A 17,765-nucleotide genomic window follows, 5' to 3' on the forward strand; every position below is an offset into this window, starting at 1 on the left:
TACCTTGTCAGCTGCGTTTGCAGAAGTCACTAGTGAAACCAGACGAAGCTCTAACCGGCCATTTTGTGGACTTAGGGAGAGAAGAAAGAGCAAAGGTTTTTATACACAAAAACATGTGTCTATACTAAAGCAAATAACCCTGTCAAAAAAAATCACGTTGGCTTTCGTGATGGTCCCTTTTTGCCTTTTCTCTCAAGCATTTAACTTTGCATTTGTCCCTCACGAGCCATTTACTGGTCAATCTCCTCCAAAGTATTTGGGATGACTGTCCTTCCCACCTTATTCTGCACCATCCTACCAAGCCTTATACCACACATACATTTTAGCAGCAGCACTTTTATGTTTGGTGGGGTCTCACAGAGGAAAAGGCTGAACATCGTCCACCAGCTCCCACTGGAAATCGCACCATTTGCTGTTGATTTTCCTCCTCTTTGAGCTCTGTCTGTTGGCCAGGCCTTTACTTCATTAATATGCTCATTATTGGGAGCTTGCGGTAACAAATGTTAACCTGTCAAACCATGCTGCGCTAACCGCTCTTGAGGAGTCTATTAGTGCAGCACGGTCACTTTCATCAACCCAATGGGTTATCTCAGCAAGGAATGAAATCTCATTTCTTTGACAAGATCTATTTTCCATAAAACCATTTTGACTGGCATTAATTACACCAACACACTTTAATTCTTTATCTAGTACATCTCCTGTCACCCTCTCTATTCTTTGGCCCAGGAATTGGCAGGTGGATAGAAATGCTGGAACTCACCCCGAGCAGCATGTCTGCCCTCCGTGTTGCCCCACCATTCCCTCCACATCCTGGTTCTTCCCTGCCATCCTGGGCACCAACTGATGTTCCCCAGGGCAGAGTCCTCCAGCTCCATCCAAGACCAGGGACTCAGATTTGGAAATGCTTATCCCTGCTCGCTTCCAATGAACTTCCAGCAACAGGCTGGAAATGCCCCTGCCCTCCTCCTACGATACAGCCTGTCATCCTAGCTCTTGCAAAATGCAGAAAGAAAATGATTAGTGAAAGCGCCTTATTTTCACGTTATTAATCATTCTACTGCTAGTAATGGGCCTTTGTTGTCTCCAGGATATTTTCCAAATATGTTTAGCACAAAAATAGCATCTTTTGCCATCCCATTTTTTTTTTCATCTTGATATTAACTCTCCTTATCATCCTCTACATCCAGTTTCTCATTAAAACAGATTGCAATTTCAAATCTTTTCCTTATGGTATTGCTTGATTTCTAGCAGTGGCCTTTACTCCACAACAGGTGAATCGTGTTCTCCCTTAATTTGAGAGCCATGAGTTTTTGGCAAGGCAGCAGATTCTTCTTACAGAACAGCCAGTCTGTTTACTTTTTCCTTTGCGTTTTCTTCCAAGAGAAGGTCATTTATCATTTTCCCCTTCTTTGGGAAATGAGGAGTTTTGAAACATCGGGTTTTTGTATTGCTACATAGGAATAATTCCTCTTGCTTAGCATGAAACCATATGCTTATCAACAAAGCAAGTTGCTTTACACTCAGTGCTATGGTGTGCACCAGACCAAGAGTGGTCATAGCAGCTCCAAAATTGAATCACCTATTGCAAAATAAAAGCTCTGCAGTCATTAATCACAGAACAAACTGAAAGGGCTACGAGCTAAAGGCTGATGATTATGTTGCTGGCTTCTTTTCAACTTTCTCCTTAATCTTTCTGGAAAGACTGAACCCACTAACATTGTATCAGCTGTGATGGAGTTCACGTGTATAAATCCTTTGTTCCAGATGCAAAATACGCACAAGGTTTTTCAGAGGAGAACACCAACTCTTCAGATGTGTTCTCGTCTCGATTTTGCGGCCAGGTTCTCAGCTCACGCTGTTAAGTTCTGCAGCTTGTTTTATATCTCTCTGTTCTTTAAGCCTGGCTATGAGTGGTTACAAAACTCCATCCTCATAACCACAAGCATGTGCCTCATTAAGGAAAAGTCTGAGGAAAATCTAAATTTCAAACACAGTGCTAACTATCACATTTTTGCGCTTGCCGAGCCTCTGACTGGTGCTGACGCACCAAAAGACAAGCAATCAGGTATGAATCGCCCAAAAACCCTTCCCTGGGTGGCACATCCTCTGTGTCCCCCTGTGCTCACATCACCGTCCCCCATCCCAGTGCCCAAACCAGGGCCCTGTATATAAAGATCTACACATATTTTTCATATATAATGAAGTCTTTAAGGCTTCGGCTACTGGATAACTGAGGTTAGGAAATGCAGCGTATGAAATTCACGGACTTTGGTGGCGGTGAAACCAAAGACGCAAAATGTGCTTCAGCAGTTACACTGCATTCTTCTGCTCCTGTGTCATGGAGTTCCCCATTGTTCTCGATTGCTCACCTCCGTCTTGCAGGGGGCAATTGTGTGCGCATGGCTTCCTTTCAGCCTTCGTTCAGTCGAGCTACGCCCTGGTGCGACAAGCACATCTGTCGCCTATCTCTGTCCCTCTTTGGGTGCCCTTTGCGGGCGCATTGAGGAGCAGGGTCTCTGTGATGGTGAGCCAGAGACCTTGATTTAGGGTTAAAACACCACTTATATGGCTTCCAAGCCCGGAGCAGCCCCTGCCCTGCCCGGCAGCACGCGGAGTCCAGCAACCCAACCAGCCAATCGGGCAGGTGATCACGCGCCGACCACGCGCGAGGCCGCCCAATGAGCTGCCTGGTCACACGCTGGCCGCGTGGCTGCAACTCCCACCTCTCCTGCTCAGCTCCCCCATCTGCTGAGGAGACGCTCCCCGTCACCGGCCCCAGGCTGACCCCAACAAGGAAGAACCTTCCCATGGACGTATCACTGCATATTTTTTTAACGAGGTATATTTACACTTTCAGTCCTGAAGTTTTTCTTCTCCTGAGAAAATGTACTAATTTCCTCGGGGAAGCTAGTGAGGCTACTGAAATAAGAGAAGGGACTTGCCTGCATGGGTGCCTCGAGTAGGGCAGAGCCTCCGAGAAGCTCCTACTGAGTACTCATGGCATTTAAACATAGGTCTGAGACAGAGAGCACAAATCAGACAGCCCTCAATAGCCCGTTTCACCAGAAAAAAAGACCAAGGGCAGCGTAGGTTTTAAGGAAGGCTTCCACCATCCTTCCAGAGTCCCAATGGCTTCCTTTGTGAAGCTCTTTCAGTATTTGTAGGGCTAGGGCTTTGGGCACCCATTGTTTGCCCTCCTTTGTAAACCAGTCATGTCCTTTTTTTTTTTTTTTTTTTTTTTTTGCTCCACTATTTTTAATTATCGCTAAGTCCTCTGGTGGAAAATTCATCTTTTCCGGTAATGGCTGGACTACCGGTAGGAGAGGGAGGATCTTAGATACTTCTGGTAGGAGTGCTGCTTTTTGAGCTTCCTCATCAGCCAATCGATTGCCTACCTCCTGCTCCGACTGTCCCGTCTGATGTCCCCCAATATGAATTATTGAGATCTTCTTGGGGAGGTTCACCACCTCCAGCAGGCGAGCAATCAGATCCTTATGCACCAATGCCTTTCCTCAGCAAGTTAATAAAACTCTTTCTTCCCACAGCTTTCCAAACATATGTACCACCCCATATGCATATTTAGAATCTGTAAAGATATTCACTAGCTTGCCTTGGTATAATTCACAGGCTTTTATTAGAGAATACAGTTCTGCGGTTTGGGCTGACCAGGTAGACAGCAGCTTTCCTCCCTCCAGCAGCTCCCTTCCCTTAATGATAGCATATCCTGTGGCCCATTTCCCCTTTAGTTTTGAAGATCCATCAATGAACGCATTGTCCCCATCTGGCCAAAGGACGCCTCTCAAATCTTCCCTAGCCTGAGTCTGGAGATCCGCCACCCTCGATGCTTCTCCCTTGGGGCCAGTCACGCAAGAAGCTGGGTTAAACCCTCCCCCACTTCTTAATTTTAAATTTCATCATCCATTCAGAAGCCCCTTCAGGTAGCAACACCCCGACCAGGTATGGGACCTTGACAACATGGGATCCCCCTGTGGTCAGCTTTCGGGCCTCAGTTACCGTTAGGGCCATAGCTGCACAATTCTGCAGACAATAAGGCCACCCCTTAGCCACTGGGTCTAACATTTTAGAAAAATAAGCTACTGGTATTTGCATGCCTCCATGCTTTTGCACTAAAATTCCCCTGCCGTGGCCCGGTTTGACATCCACATATAATTCAAATTCTTTCTCTGGGTCCGGAAGAGCTAAAGCCAAAGACTTGGTCAATTTATCTTTTAATTTTCTAAAGCTCTGTTCTCCTTCTCATGTCCATACCACAACACTGGGGCTGTTTTGGGTTAAACCTCCAGCCAAAATATGCCCCAAATATATATATATATATAAAATACATACATATATATATATATATTTTCCCGACACCCTAAGCCCTTTTTGGGCCAAGAAATTGAGTAACTTCACAGTGGTTTCCTTCACCACCCTCTCTTGTTCCCCTGATAGGGGCAAGTCATCCATGTACTGCAATAACCTGGCTCCTGGGGGTGGGATAAATTCCTTCAGTATTTTCTGCAAGGCTTGTCCAAATAGGACCGGTGCCTTGGTGGATCCTTGCGGGAGGACTGTCCATATCAATTGCTGTTTTATCATTTTTCCTCCCTCCTCTGAAATTGGATACTGCTTTTAGAGACTTCCTGGCCTGGTTGCTTTAAAGCAGTTTGAAGAGATTCCATGCTTAGTTTTCCATATTTTCCTGGAACTGCCCACACTTCTGAGTTCACTTCAGCCTAGCTTTATCAAACTCTTTGCACAAAGTTACAGCAGTGCCAACTTCTTTATCATCCCCCACAATATCAATTGACATTCCCAATCTAGCCATCAACTCCAACCCCTCAGCAGATTGCAATCACAATTTGGGACAAAAAGAAAATCATGCATCTCAAATTTATTATCCACATCCACTAATAGGTCTGGATAAGACGCACTTGCTTGTCTTTTCCACTTACCCCTTGATAACCAAGGAGCCTTTTGACAATTGCCCTCCTTTTGGCATAAAGTTCAAAGTGGATCAAGAGGCCCCCATGTCTATCCAGAAACACACTTCCTCTCGGTCCGGAACCGCCCTACGTGTTATCCCGCATAGTGGGTCCCTGCTATAATGGAAGCCCCCAACACCCCTAACAATCCATTTAAAATTCAGTCGATGAATTTCCTTTTCCTGAGGATCATCTGGCCTCTGTGGGCATTCCCTCCTCCAACGTCCTTCCTCTCTCCTGAGGGCAGGCTAAACTGCATTTTGGCCTGCCTGTGTGTGCTCGTCCTCCCATAATTGACAAGCTTTTTGCAAGATTATCCTCTTTCCCTGAGATCCAAAAAGGATTCTTAAAAGAAAATCCCAATCCTTCCAAGTGTAATCTGCACTTCTTAGATATCCATCTATCTTTTCCCCCACCCCTATAGGATCATATAAATAAGTTCTTTAATCGCCTTATATCTTGTGTGATCAGAGGCACAAGCACAACCACAAATCCAAACCACCTCCCCGCCGATCCTGGCCTCGCAGTGGAACCTGGTACAGAGGCATTTGGCTTTGGGGGCTTTTAGCACCTTGTACTGCTGGCTTCCTTTTCTTGTTTTGAAAGGGACAAAATGTCCCATTCCTCCTCCTCTTCACTGTTGCGAGAAGCAGGAGGTGCAGAGGGGACAGGAGCTGTGGTTCCTGATGGATTTTGATGCTAAGGCAGGGGAAGGTACTGGAGGACATTCCACACCTCCCTATCTGTTTTCTTTTCCCCTTCTTCAGATTCCTGCTTCCCTTTTTCTCCTCTCCCTTTTGTTACATAGAATCATAGAATCATAGAATGCTTAGGGTTGGAAGGGACCTCTAGAGATCATCTAGTCCAACCCCCCTGCATACGCAGGGACACCTAGAGCACGTGGCACAGGACTGCATCCAAGCGGGTTTTGAAGATCTCCAGAGAAGGAGACTCCACAACCTCTCTGGGCAGCCTGTTCCAGTGCTCTGTCACCCTCACTGTTAAGAAATTTTTCCTTAAGTTCCTATGGAATTTTTGGTGTTTCAGTTTCCGGCCATTTCCTCTAGTCCTATCAGTGGCCACCACTGAAAAGAGACCATCACCGTCCTCTGCACTCCCTCCCTTGAGGTACTTATAGACACTGATTAGATCCCCTCTCAGCCTTCTCTTCTCCAGGCTGAACAGGCCCAGCTCCCTCAGCCTCTCCTCATAGGGCAGATGTTCCAGGCCCCTGATCATCCTGCGCTGGACTCTCTCCAGAAGCTCCACATCCCTCTTGTACTGTGGAGCCCAGAACTGGACACAATACTCCAGATGCGGCCTCACCAGGGCTGAGTAGAGGGGCAGGATCACCTCCCTCGACCTGCTGGAGACGCTCTTCTTAATGCACCCCAGGATTCCATTGGCCTTCTTGGCCACGAGGGCACACTGCTGCCTCATGGTCAACTTATTATCCACCATGACACCCAGGTCTTTCTCCGCAGAGCTGCTCTCCAGAAGGTCAGTCCCCAGCCTGTACTGGTGTCTGGGGTTATTCCTCCCCAGGTGCAGAACCTTGCACTTGGCCTTGTTGAATTGCATGAGGTTTTTCACCGCCCAATTGTCCAGTCTGTCCAGGTCCCTCTGAATGGCAGCGCAGCCCTCTGGGGTATCAGCTACTCCTCCCAGTTTCGTGTCATCAGCAAACTTGCTGAGGGAGCACTCTGTGCCTTCATCCAGGTCATTGATGAATAAATTGAACAGGACTGGACCAAGGACTGACCCCTGGGGGACCCCGCTAGCTACAGGCCTCCAACTAGACTCTGCACCGCTGATCACCACTCTCTGGGCCCTGCCATCCAGCCAGTTCCTAATCCACCTCACTGTGCACTCATCTATCCCACACTTCCGGAGCTTGCCCAGGAGGATGTTGTCAGGGACGGTGTCTTTTGGGTGGTGGAGGAATACGCTGAGTTAAGACATCTCAATATGAGTGATAAGCAGTATTCACTTTATTGCCCGAGACAGCGCACATTTATACAGTTACAGTTTGAGCATGCCAACGTGTCAGTCGGTGATTGGTTGCTAACGGTATTTGATTGTTTATTAGAAAGATAACTTCAGTCTGGCCAGCCCAGATTACGGTCGATAAGCAAGCAGCTTCTTCATTCTTCCTGCCTTATCCCCTCAAAGTTGTTTACGAAATTAGCCAAGGACAGAGTGTCCTTGCCTTACCAGCACGTCCTCAGCACTTCTCTCCTGAGGCCTAATCTCCCAGAAGCCCCTGCTTGCTCAGTTGCAGGCCTGAACCAAAGTCAGTGGATCCATACTCATGTCCACGCTCTCGTAGCCAATTCCCAACAATTCCCCCTTTTTCTTTTTGCGCGAGCAGGACATCCCCCATGCTCTTATTTATCATGCGTTTTACATAGGATAAGATACAGCTTAAACATAACAATACAATTATAGCTACTACTAAAAACATTAGCAAGCTCTGCAAAACATTGCGGAGCCATCCAGTAACTCCCATTACAGCAAAGCAGGCCGTCAGGTGACAGATTACATGGACCGCCTTTTTTCCCGCCTGGGGAGTTGCCCATATGAAGTGGCTGAATGTGTCAATAGTGACATGAAGGTACTTCAAGCGGCCAAACTCTGGAACATGGGTAACATCCATTTGTCAGAGCCCACAAGGGCCTTGACCACGCGGATTTACCCCCATCCCGGTCCATGATGGCTACATTCGGGGCAGGCGCGCACGATTCCCCTGGCCTCTTTCATTGTTATATTAAACTGACTTTTAAGGCCTTTAGCATTCTGGTGGAACATGTGATGGGCTTCCCTAGCCTTAATGAAGTCATTGAGAGGTACGGCCGTGGCCACCAATTGATCAGCCCTGTGATTACCCTCGCCCAGACCCTGAGTCCACATGTGACTCCTGATGTGTATCACAGCATACGGGCACAACCGTTGTTGCAAAGCGGTTTGCAACCTGCGTAAGAGCTCATTCAACCGCGGATTTTTAACATCCCGGACCCTCGCCCCCTCTATGCGCGTAACAATTCCAGCAACATATAAAGAGTCCGTGACCAGATTGAGCCGCTCATTTTGCCATCTAAGTACCGCCCAAACCACCGCAGCCAGTTCCAGCGTTTGTAGTGAGTCCCCTGCTTCTGCTTCTAGCAGGTGGTGATGCCATTCCACTCCTTCCATCCAGGTGATAGCTGCTCGTCGTGATTTCTTCCCCGCATCCGTGAAGGCGGTGACTGCATCCGCTAACGGTACTTCACTTCTTTTATGTGGCATAATCCACTCATTTCGGCTCACCCATTGTAGTTTCGGTGACTTTATAGAGTCTACTTTGATATCAGCAGCTGTTGATAATAGACTCGCTTGTAATTCTCCAGAATGCTGCAGGTAGCATTCAAGCAGATCTCTTTTTATAGGAATTCTAATTACACCTGGTTCCATTCCCGTGATCTGCACCACTCGTGTTTTCCCTTTCATAATCAGTTCCGCTAAGTTCTCTACTTTCTGCTGAATAGTTGTGTGTGGTTGCAACGATGTATACAACCATTCGAGAACACGGGTCTTCTCCCCCTTTTTCTTTTTGCACTGTGTCAGTGCACCAATGAGCTGCGTGGGGGTATTCAAAATGGTAAGATCAACAGGCAAAGTCGGATCACGACGTGCTACCCACCGCTGAGTGATCTGTGCGGCAATATCCCATATCGTAGTTTCTTGCTCTGGTGTAAGAAACACAGGGCGTGCCGGGTCCACACCTTGCAGGAGGGGCCGGAGACGATTCAGAGCATCATTGTCAATGCCCACTATAGGGCGTAACCATTGCAAATCGCCAAGTAATTTTTGGGCATCATTCAAAGTCCGAATTGCTGTATGAATCTCCAACTTTTGTGGGCGAACCTGAGAGTCTGTGATTTGCCACCCTAGGTACTGCCAGGGTGGTTTCTGTTGTATTTTCTCCTGGGTGATCACCAGACCCCGTTCCTTTAATGTTTTGTCCAAAAACGTCAGCTGCGACATTGTAAAGGGAAGCTCTTGTGCAATCAGGATATCGTCCATGTAGTGATAGATTATCGCATCGGCCCGGGCGGATCGAACGGGTCGTAGGGCATCGTCCACGAATAAGCATTTATTCCCTCTAGCCGACGATTGCCGGGGAGGCTGCCGAGGTCGTTCAGCCGGCCGCAGGGGAGCCAGAGCTGCAAATGCCTGTTGCTGAGCCTGCACTAAATCCCTACCGATATCTCGAACAGCCTCTACTAGCATAGCCTGTGCCCCTACAGGGACCCAAGACATCCGCTCTAACATATCCTCAACTGACGCGTTCGCAGGCAAGGTTAAAATAATTGCCCTAGTAGCGGAGTTTGTGTTTTCTAAAACACACTGCCTTAGCAAGGCAGCTTTCATCCAACTAGGTACATTTGCCCCATCAATAGCAGCCGTGACTCTGTCTATGAAGGAGTTAAAAGACTCCTCTCTCCCCTTTATCTTATCTTGCTCCTTTTGCATATCTGCGGTAGCTGATAACCCAGCCTCCTCGGAGGATGGCTGTGTTACCAACTCAGCGGGCGGCGCTGAAGGTTCACATCGCAGCCGCGACTTTGGTTCATCAATCTGAGGTCGCTGGCGAACCGTCACCAGCTTCCAGCAAGGCAGCGCTGCCCGATCATTCCCAAATAGTAAATCATTTACTGGTGGTTGGCCGGTTGTTGGCTTCTGCAACCCCCCTTCTAGCCGCCGTACCACCATAGCAGCCAGATCTTTTTCCTTGTGAAATCGTTTCATAGTATTGATGACCTCACGCCAAGATTTCATTAACTTTTTTTTTTTTGAGGGATAATTCCTCCTTTTACTTTTTTTTTTTTTTTTTCTCCCTTATCATCATCTATTACTTTGTCCCATAACCAATCTCCTAAATTCCTCCACTCATCCACCTCAAACAGTAAATCAGGGTCTCGGAACCATCCTTCCGAATGTCCCAACGAAACCAACCCTGCTAAATTTTTGATAACATTTTTATCTACTCCCCGCTTCTCTAAAAAACGCTGCACTAACTCTAGGGCCACTTCAAGATCCATTCTTTTCCTTTTCTAAAACTCTGTAAATACCTTATCCTGATGCTTTCTCCCTTTCCTCAGCACCAGGTTGCAGCTCTATCTTCGGTGGCCCCCGCGGACGGCGAACTTCAATCGGTTCAGGCTCCGAGACTACTTCAGCAAGTAGTCTTTGCCCCTCGGTCGCTGCTCCCGAGACTTCTCCGCATCCACCACCCCGAGTGGTCGAAGGTTACCCCGTCAGGGGTCCCTGTTCGGGCGCCACTCTTTGGGTGGTGGAGGAATACGCTGAGTTAAGACATCTCAATATGAGTGATAAGCAGTATTCACTTTATTGCCTGAGACAGCGCACATTTATACAGTTACAGTTTGAGCATGCCAACGTGTCAGTCGGTGATTGGTTGCTAACGGTATTTGATTGTTTATTAGAAAGATAACTTCAGTCTGGCCAGCCCAGATTACGGTCGATAAGCAAGCAGCTTCTTCATTCTTCCTGCCTTATCCCCTCAAAGTTGTTTACGAAACTAGCCAAGGACAGAGTGTCCTTGCCTTACCAGCACGTCCTCAGCACTTCTCTCCTGAGGCCTAATCTCCCAGAAGCCCCTGCTTGCTCAGTTGCAGGCCTGAACCAAAGTCAGTGGATCCATACTCATGTCCACGCTCCCAACAGGTGTCAAAAGCCTTGGTGAAGTCGAGATAGACGACATCCACCGCTCTCCCCTCGTCTATCCAGCCGGTCATTTCATCATAGAAGGCTATCAGGTTAGTCAGGCAAGATTTCCCCTTGGTGAATCCATGCTGACTACTCTTGAGCACCTTCTTGTCCTCCATGTGCTTGGAGACAACGGCCAGCATGAGCCATTCCATCACTTTTCCGGGGACGGAGGTGAGGCTCACTGGCCTGTAGTTGCCTGGGTCCTCCTTCTTGCCTTTTTTGAAGACTGGCGTGACATTGGCCTTCTTCCAGTCTTCCGGCACCTCCCCCATTCTCCAGGAATTTTCAAAGATGATGGAGAGCGGCTTAGCTATGGCATCTGCCAGCTCACGCAGCACGCGCAGATTCCTCTAGATGTTGCCCTTAACCATATTGTCGCACATTCTTTCTCAATGAGACCCTTCTCAGTATCGCTGAGACACAGGCACAAACCTGACAAAGACTAGGATCGTGGTCCGACCCTACAGGGGGCCACCTAAATCCCCCTGGTAACTTATATTCTGGCCAAACAAAACAACAATATTTTATCATTAATTCCTTGGTTATTTCTGGGGGAATGCGCGGATTATCCCAAACCCTCAACAGTCTCCCCAAGGGACTATATGGGGATAAGTCGAGGTCGTCATTCCTTTTCCCAACATCCTCTTTTGGCTTCCCTTTGCTGCCCTCCCTGGGCGTCCATGTCGGGGTCGTCACCCCTTTTGCTCCCCACTGTCCCACAGTACTCACCAGTGAGATTTCAATGGTCCTTTCTGTCAGACCTGGTCCTTTCCATCAGACTTAGTGCTACCCAGAGGTCCTTTCCGTCGGACCTAGTCCTTTCTGTCAGACTTAGCGCTACCCAGAGATCCTTTCCTTCAGACCTACTACTTTCCGTCGGACTACTTGAGAACCCCCTGTTGGAACCAGGCGCAGGACAACTGCACAGGCCGTTACGGGAGCCGAGACGGATTACAAGACATGATCCCAATATGAGTTTAGATCTTGCTCCGTTTATTAGCGGAAGTGCACATATATTTATACCTACAAGCATCTGAGGGATATCCAGGTTAGCTACGATTGGTTGCTAAGGGGGGTTGCTATGTCCCGGCTGCATAGGCTCTTTCCCAGCTCTGCAAAGTTGTTTACCAGAGTCGGCTAACTACTCTTTCCCACATAGCTCCCCATTCCCAGCCGGCCAAGGACAACTCACTAATACTCCCCAGTACATTATCAGCAAGGCGCAGGTGGTGCAGATTCTTAGCACAGTGCAGATTCCCAGCACAGTGCAGATTCTCAGCACAGCATTTCTCTACAACCCCCTCCCGGTCCTACCTGCGGATCCCCCTGATCCGCTTCTCGTCTGTCTCCAGACAGTCTTCGGAACCCAATCAGTCGTCCGGTGCAGGCTGCCGTCGAAGGGAGTCGATCACCAAAAGCTTTGGTGAGGCGCGACGTCGACTCCGATTGCCATCCGCCATTCCCAGAAGGTGGAAGAATCCCAGACGAGCTCCCATTTGTGTGGAAAATCTCACTGTCAAGAACTGAATGTCCAAAAAGGAGACAGAGGAGTCCTAAAACTTTATTCGAATAAAGGGAGAGTCCACTGGGCATATCCCTGGGGGGTCTCTCCAATTGCTGGGGGACGCAGCCCCCCTTTTATCCTAATTTCCCGACCGAGGGACGCCCTCTCCTTTTCCCCATTGGCCAAGGTACTCAGAAGTTACAGCCTTCCCGGCCCGCCTACACCGAACTCCGGCCTCCCGCCATCTGTTCTCACCTGAGCTCACCTGACTCCTTTGTCCCCCTTGCTGAAGAATGTGGGGGAATTCCCCTATTTCCCTCCTTTGTAAAGGCCCCCACCTCTTGGCAGATGCTCTTTTGTCCCACTCACTCATGGCTCTGCTCAGTCTCCCCCCTCCCTTTGTCCTGCTCTTCAGCCAGGCTGTGGGGGAATCCCCTTATTGGTGAATACACAGACTTGAGCATTCCGCTCAAGATCTTTAAGATATTTGGACATGTATGAAATGTGCAAAGCAGGATTCCTAAACGAACCTGTTGAAATGTTGCCATTTGTTCCTCTTGTCATAATATTAAAAAAAAAAAAAAAAGTGGCCACCAGTACTCTGATAATTAGGGCTCATATTAAGCCCCAGATTAAGAACTGGAATTAGCAGGTAGTCAAAGCATACGGGAATGTTTCAGCAATGTATAACTGTGTAGGTTAAGGGGAGAGGGACCTAAGTCCTCAGTGCAGAGCCCTGGGTTAGTCCTAAAGACAGGACATTATCTACTGTAGGCAGAAATTTCTTCTCCATGCTCAAAGCCAAGCAAATTGGATGTGACAAGTGTCCCTAGACAGCTTAACACAGTCATAATAAGGCGTTTGAAGGAGATGTCTCATCAAGTTTGTTACTTTATTAAAAAGAGCTTCTTTGTCCCTGCTGTTAGTTCAAGGGCAGCCCCATGTACGCTGTGTCAGGTACACTGTATGAGCACCACAGCTCACACAATTTATAGTTCATACTACAAATTGAAATATGATACAACTTCTATAAAGACTGCTTTAGGAGTGTCATGTTCTTTCCATGGTGCTCCAGCAATAGATTTGCATAATGATTTCATAGACAATAAAAAAAATATCATTCCTTAGATTTCCATTCGTATTGGTTGTAAAATAGTCACATAAATCTATCATCTAAAACACAGTCTGGAAAGAACACGGTATATCAAACATTAATTCAGGTGAAGTTCAGTTAACATAACTGAAATTCTATCTGGTGGCTTGACTTTGCTCTTTCCAGCTGCAAAAGGAACTCACAAAGTCAGGGCTGCTCCCACCATTGTAATGTGACTTTATGCACATTGATGCTTGCTGTAAATTCCACATGATGATTTTTGGGAGACTTGAGTGGATTAGGCGTCCTGAGGGTCATCCCATAAATGACTGACTCATTTTCAGATCAGGAATTAACAGTGTCTGATGTTTCCTGTGCTCTCCTGGTAATCTGCAGCCCTTTCAAAAGCATTTAAAAATCCCTAGGAGAACAATCATGTCCAGCATAAGCAGATCAAACAACGTCTCAGTCTCAGTGTTTTCTGAAACTATGTCTTGCTGAAGGTTGCTGGGATTTATTTAGGTTTTTAGCTTGGCACACAGGGCAGTGAGCCCTGAATCTCTATCTGTAGCCCTAATACAAAGCCCCTGGTGACACCAGAAGGTGGCCTCCATTCAAAGGAGAACAGGGACACCTGAGGTCCCATGTTTCGTCCTTCAGCTTCACTAGTAAAGTTCACATCCACAGCACTTCTGCTTAGCTACTCTGGGTGAACAAAGGGGAGCCATAGCAGGAGGTAGGAAAATTAAAGAAGGAAGGATTAGATGCTTAATAGTAAACTGAGATGGAAGATTAAGTGAGAAGAAAGAATTACTTATGTGAAGGCCTATTGGGACCTGTTCCTCACCACTCACTTTACATTAGTTGCACAATTTTAACCCACTGAGCTCTGCAGAATAGTGTGCTAGTGCTTCTCTCCTAACCAACTGTATTGGAGATGGAAATTTCTGTGATCTGTAGAGTCATAAAAATCTCCTGTGAGAAGAAGAGGCCAGACCTTGGGAAAGAAGATGTTTGCCTGCCCAGGCTGAGCGATAAGGAGCAGGGATGCAGCTGCTCAGCCCAGTTCACAGGCAGCCCCCTCTGGAAACCTGTTGAAGCCGGCCGCTCGGCTGGGCTTGTAGCCAACTTAACCGCAGACATCCTCCAAACTAGCTTTGGAGGTCAAACACTCAGAAATGAGGAAGAAGAGGAGGAAGGCAGGACCCTCAAATTGAGGGCTGGGACCCCTGACTGGCATGTGCGCCTGCACACCCCGGGGAGAGAGTTGCGCAACTAGAGGTGGCGTTTGTCCGCCCCCCGGGCTGCCTCCTGGGTCGTACTGACCCTATGTGCCAGGATGCACCGGGCATAAAAGTGGACAGTGCGGAGAGAGCGGCGGCGGGGGGGAGAAGAAACTCCTAACTCTGAGGCCTGCGCTGTCTCTGTGGGAGCCGGTCAGCAACTCTCTCTGGTCTGCCAGCTCAAGAGGATCTTCGGGTCCAGATCAGCAGGTATCACCTCATGAGTAGTTATCCATACTTTGCTGCTTTAATATGCTTTCACCTGAATAAATGCTTGATGTAGTCACCTTGTTCTGGCTGATTATTGCTGAATCCCAAGCCCATCCGGAACATAATTGGCGACGAGGATGGGATTCGGCAATTAAACAGTGGAACTCACTAGTGGAGTGCCCAGCTAGGTGAGGTTGTGCCACTGGATAGAAATTGTGTTCGTGCTGTTTGTGTCTGTGATCTTTATTGGCTATCGAAATAGTGGAACCCACTAGTAGGGTGCATAGCTAGGTGAGGTCGTGCCACTTGATAGAAATCGTGTTTGTGCTATTTGTGTTTGTGGTCTTTATTGTGTGTGCGACATGCGGTGGTCCTTTTTCGGGAGAGCTGCAGGCAGCATTGGCGACTGCAGGGAGGCTGCGCCTCCGAGGGGGTGTCCTGAATGGGGGCCAGAACCATGGAATACTCTGTGGAACCGATGGGAAACCTGCACCCGGGTATCTCCAGAACCATGGACGCAGAAGGACCCCATGGCGGTTTTACAGTATTGGGATCAGTTTGGGGAGACTGACTGTACTAAGAACTCGGTCTGACTGGAACATGCCGGTCGGATGGGAGGTGCTCTGCTGTGTGCATGTAAGATTTTAGTGGGGCAGCTAAAGGAGGAACAGGAGAGGAATCAGCTCCTCCAAGAATAGTTACAGGCAGTCTGAGCCACTCAGGTGGTGCAGAGGCAGGCTCTGCTGGAGATGAATGATCAGAGGGAGCTCCTGGAGGAGAAATGTGCTAAATTGGCAACACATTATGCTATACGAGTGGTAAAGAACAGGAGAGGGAGAAAACCAGGGCAGAAGGGGAGCCAGGTGTGGACTATCACCGACCCCGACTGGGACCCAGAAACTTGGGATGGGGATATTTGGGAATCAGACGAGGAAGTCCCCATACCAGAGGAGAAGGGCCCATCGCAGGACGAACCAAAAAGGCGAGCTGCCCCGGTAATATGAAGGAAAGCTGTGCTGACAGGGCAGGGACAGGTGGTGCGACAGGATGAACTAACCGATTTTACCCCCGAAGATATTAAGAATCTGCTAGCGAAATATAAACAACAACCCGGGGAGAAACCACAGTCCTGATTGATTGGTAAGATTAATGGAAGAAGGGGCCGATTCGGTGATAACTGACAATGTCGATGCCTCGAGGTTTTGGGGGTTAACTAATGACATGTATGTACAGCCCGCCCTGCAAAGAGTGGACGGAAGCGGCAAGAGTCTTATTGCTGTGGTAGCCGAGGGTCTCGCTTACTGTCACACTAATGACGGCGATTGGCCCCCATCCAGCTCCTCCTGGCTAACTATAAGACAAGCATGCCAGATGCTTAAGGCAGAGGCCACAGCCGTTGTTACCTGGGATGCGAAATAAGTTGTTGGAGGGCTGCCCAGGAGCGTGGTGCCCCTATCTAATTCCAGTTCTGATGTCAGAACAAGGAAACCCTATTGAGAATGTAATTGAAAAGTTGCAACAGATAGGGGACTGTAGGGTACGGCGGTCGGAAGATCTTGTGCTATGCGGAAAGAATAGGGGAGATGGGCACGTGCAGGGGAGATGGGCACGTGCCAGTATAAGGCGATGTTAATGCTATTGGCTACGGGGCGCGCTTCCGCACACAGGCGCCCTATATAAGTTCGGATGTACCTGCAATAAACGCCATTTGCTGCATCCACCATATTGGTGTCTGTGCTCATTTGGCCCGGGTTCCCGGGTGGTGGCGCCCGTGCTCGCTCGAGGTAACGACGAGGCAATTGAAGCCGAAAGGCAGCAAGTGGTGACCCCGACGTGATTCGGCGGGCGGCTCCTGAAAGACGGGGCGGCTGGGGAAGCGGCGAGAACTCCATGGAGGCGCGACAGTGAAAGTCGTGTTAGCGTGTGCTCGGGAATGAGATGTTTCTGTGAAACTGCATCGAGCGGCTCCTGAAAGGATGGGGCGATTCACAATGCCGGGGATGTTGTGTTTCCCCAGCATTGGGCAGACTGTACTACTGCACTAGCGGAGTACAGTATGAGTAGTAAATCGGCAAAAGAATTGAAGACTTGGGGAACTATCAGGCAACTTTTACAAAGAACTCGGGAAGAGAGCGAGTCCTGGGAAACAGCGCGGGAGGCCGTGGGCATGACTGATACTGCGGGGGCTCCGAGACACGTGGTCAAGGAAGGGGAAGAGGCCGGTGGAAGGGATTCCGGGGCCGGAGAGCCGAGAATGGGGGGGGCGGAAGAAGCGCCACAAGTCTATCCGGCAGCCAGGGATGGGGAGGGGAGGCCCCCTGCGTACCCTTGGGAGGAACTGCAGGCCGCGGAGCGGCGGTTAGACCAGTCCCCTGCTGAGGACGATCCGGGAGGTGGCGGCCACGTAAATCAAGGGGAACGTCTAGTCCCGACAGCCCCACCGATGCCGATAGTAGTGGACGACCCCAGAGATTGGGTTCCAGGGATGCTCCTGCGACCTCAATACCCTCCAGAAGAGGATGAATCGCCTCGGAGGGCACCCCAGAGGGTTCATGGCGCCGCCGGGAGACGGCCAGCGCCTTTGCCGAGGCTGAAAGAGGAGGCGGGGGAGGGGTCAGACGACTCCTCCTCCGGGGGGGGGACTCCGTGGGGGAGCTGACGGACAAGTTTCAGCGTTTGGGGCCGGCAGGCTCTCCTCCCGGACCGTGTTGGGCCTGTGGGGATCAAGGGCATCGGGCCCGAGACTGCCGGAGGTCGCAGGGAAACTCCGGGCGGGGAGGGGCGAGGGGGGGCTGCCCTTCTCCGCGAGTGCGCGCCCCCCCCCCAAGGAGGGTGGAAGCAGAGCCCCAGGGCGTATCCGACGGGGCACCCTGGGGAGGGAGGACAAGGACAACAAGAGGAGAACGAAGCCAGGTGGC

The sequence above is a fragment of the Tinamus guttatus genome, unplaced genomic scaffold, assembly GCF_059628265.1.
Source record: "Tinamus guttatus ecotype Peru unplaced genomic scaffold, ASM5962826v1 Tinamus_guttatus_pri_ptg000656l, whole genome shotgun sequence".
NCBI lineage: Eukaryota > Metazoa > Chordata > Aves > Tinamiformes > Tinamidae > Tinamus > Tinamus guttatus.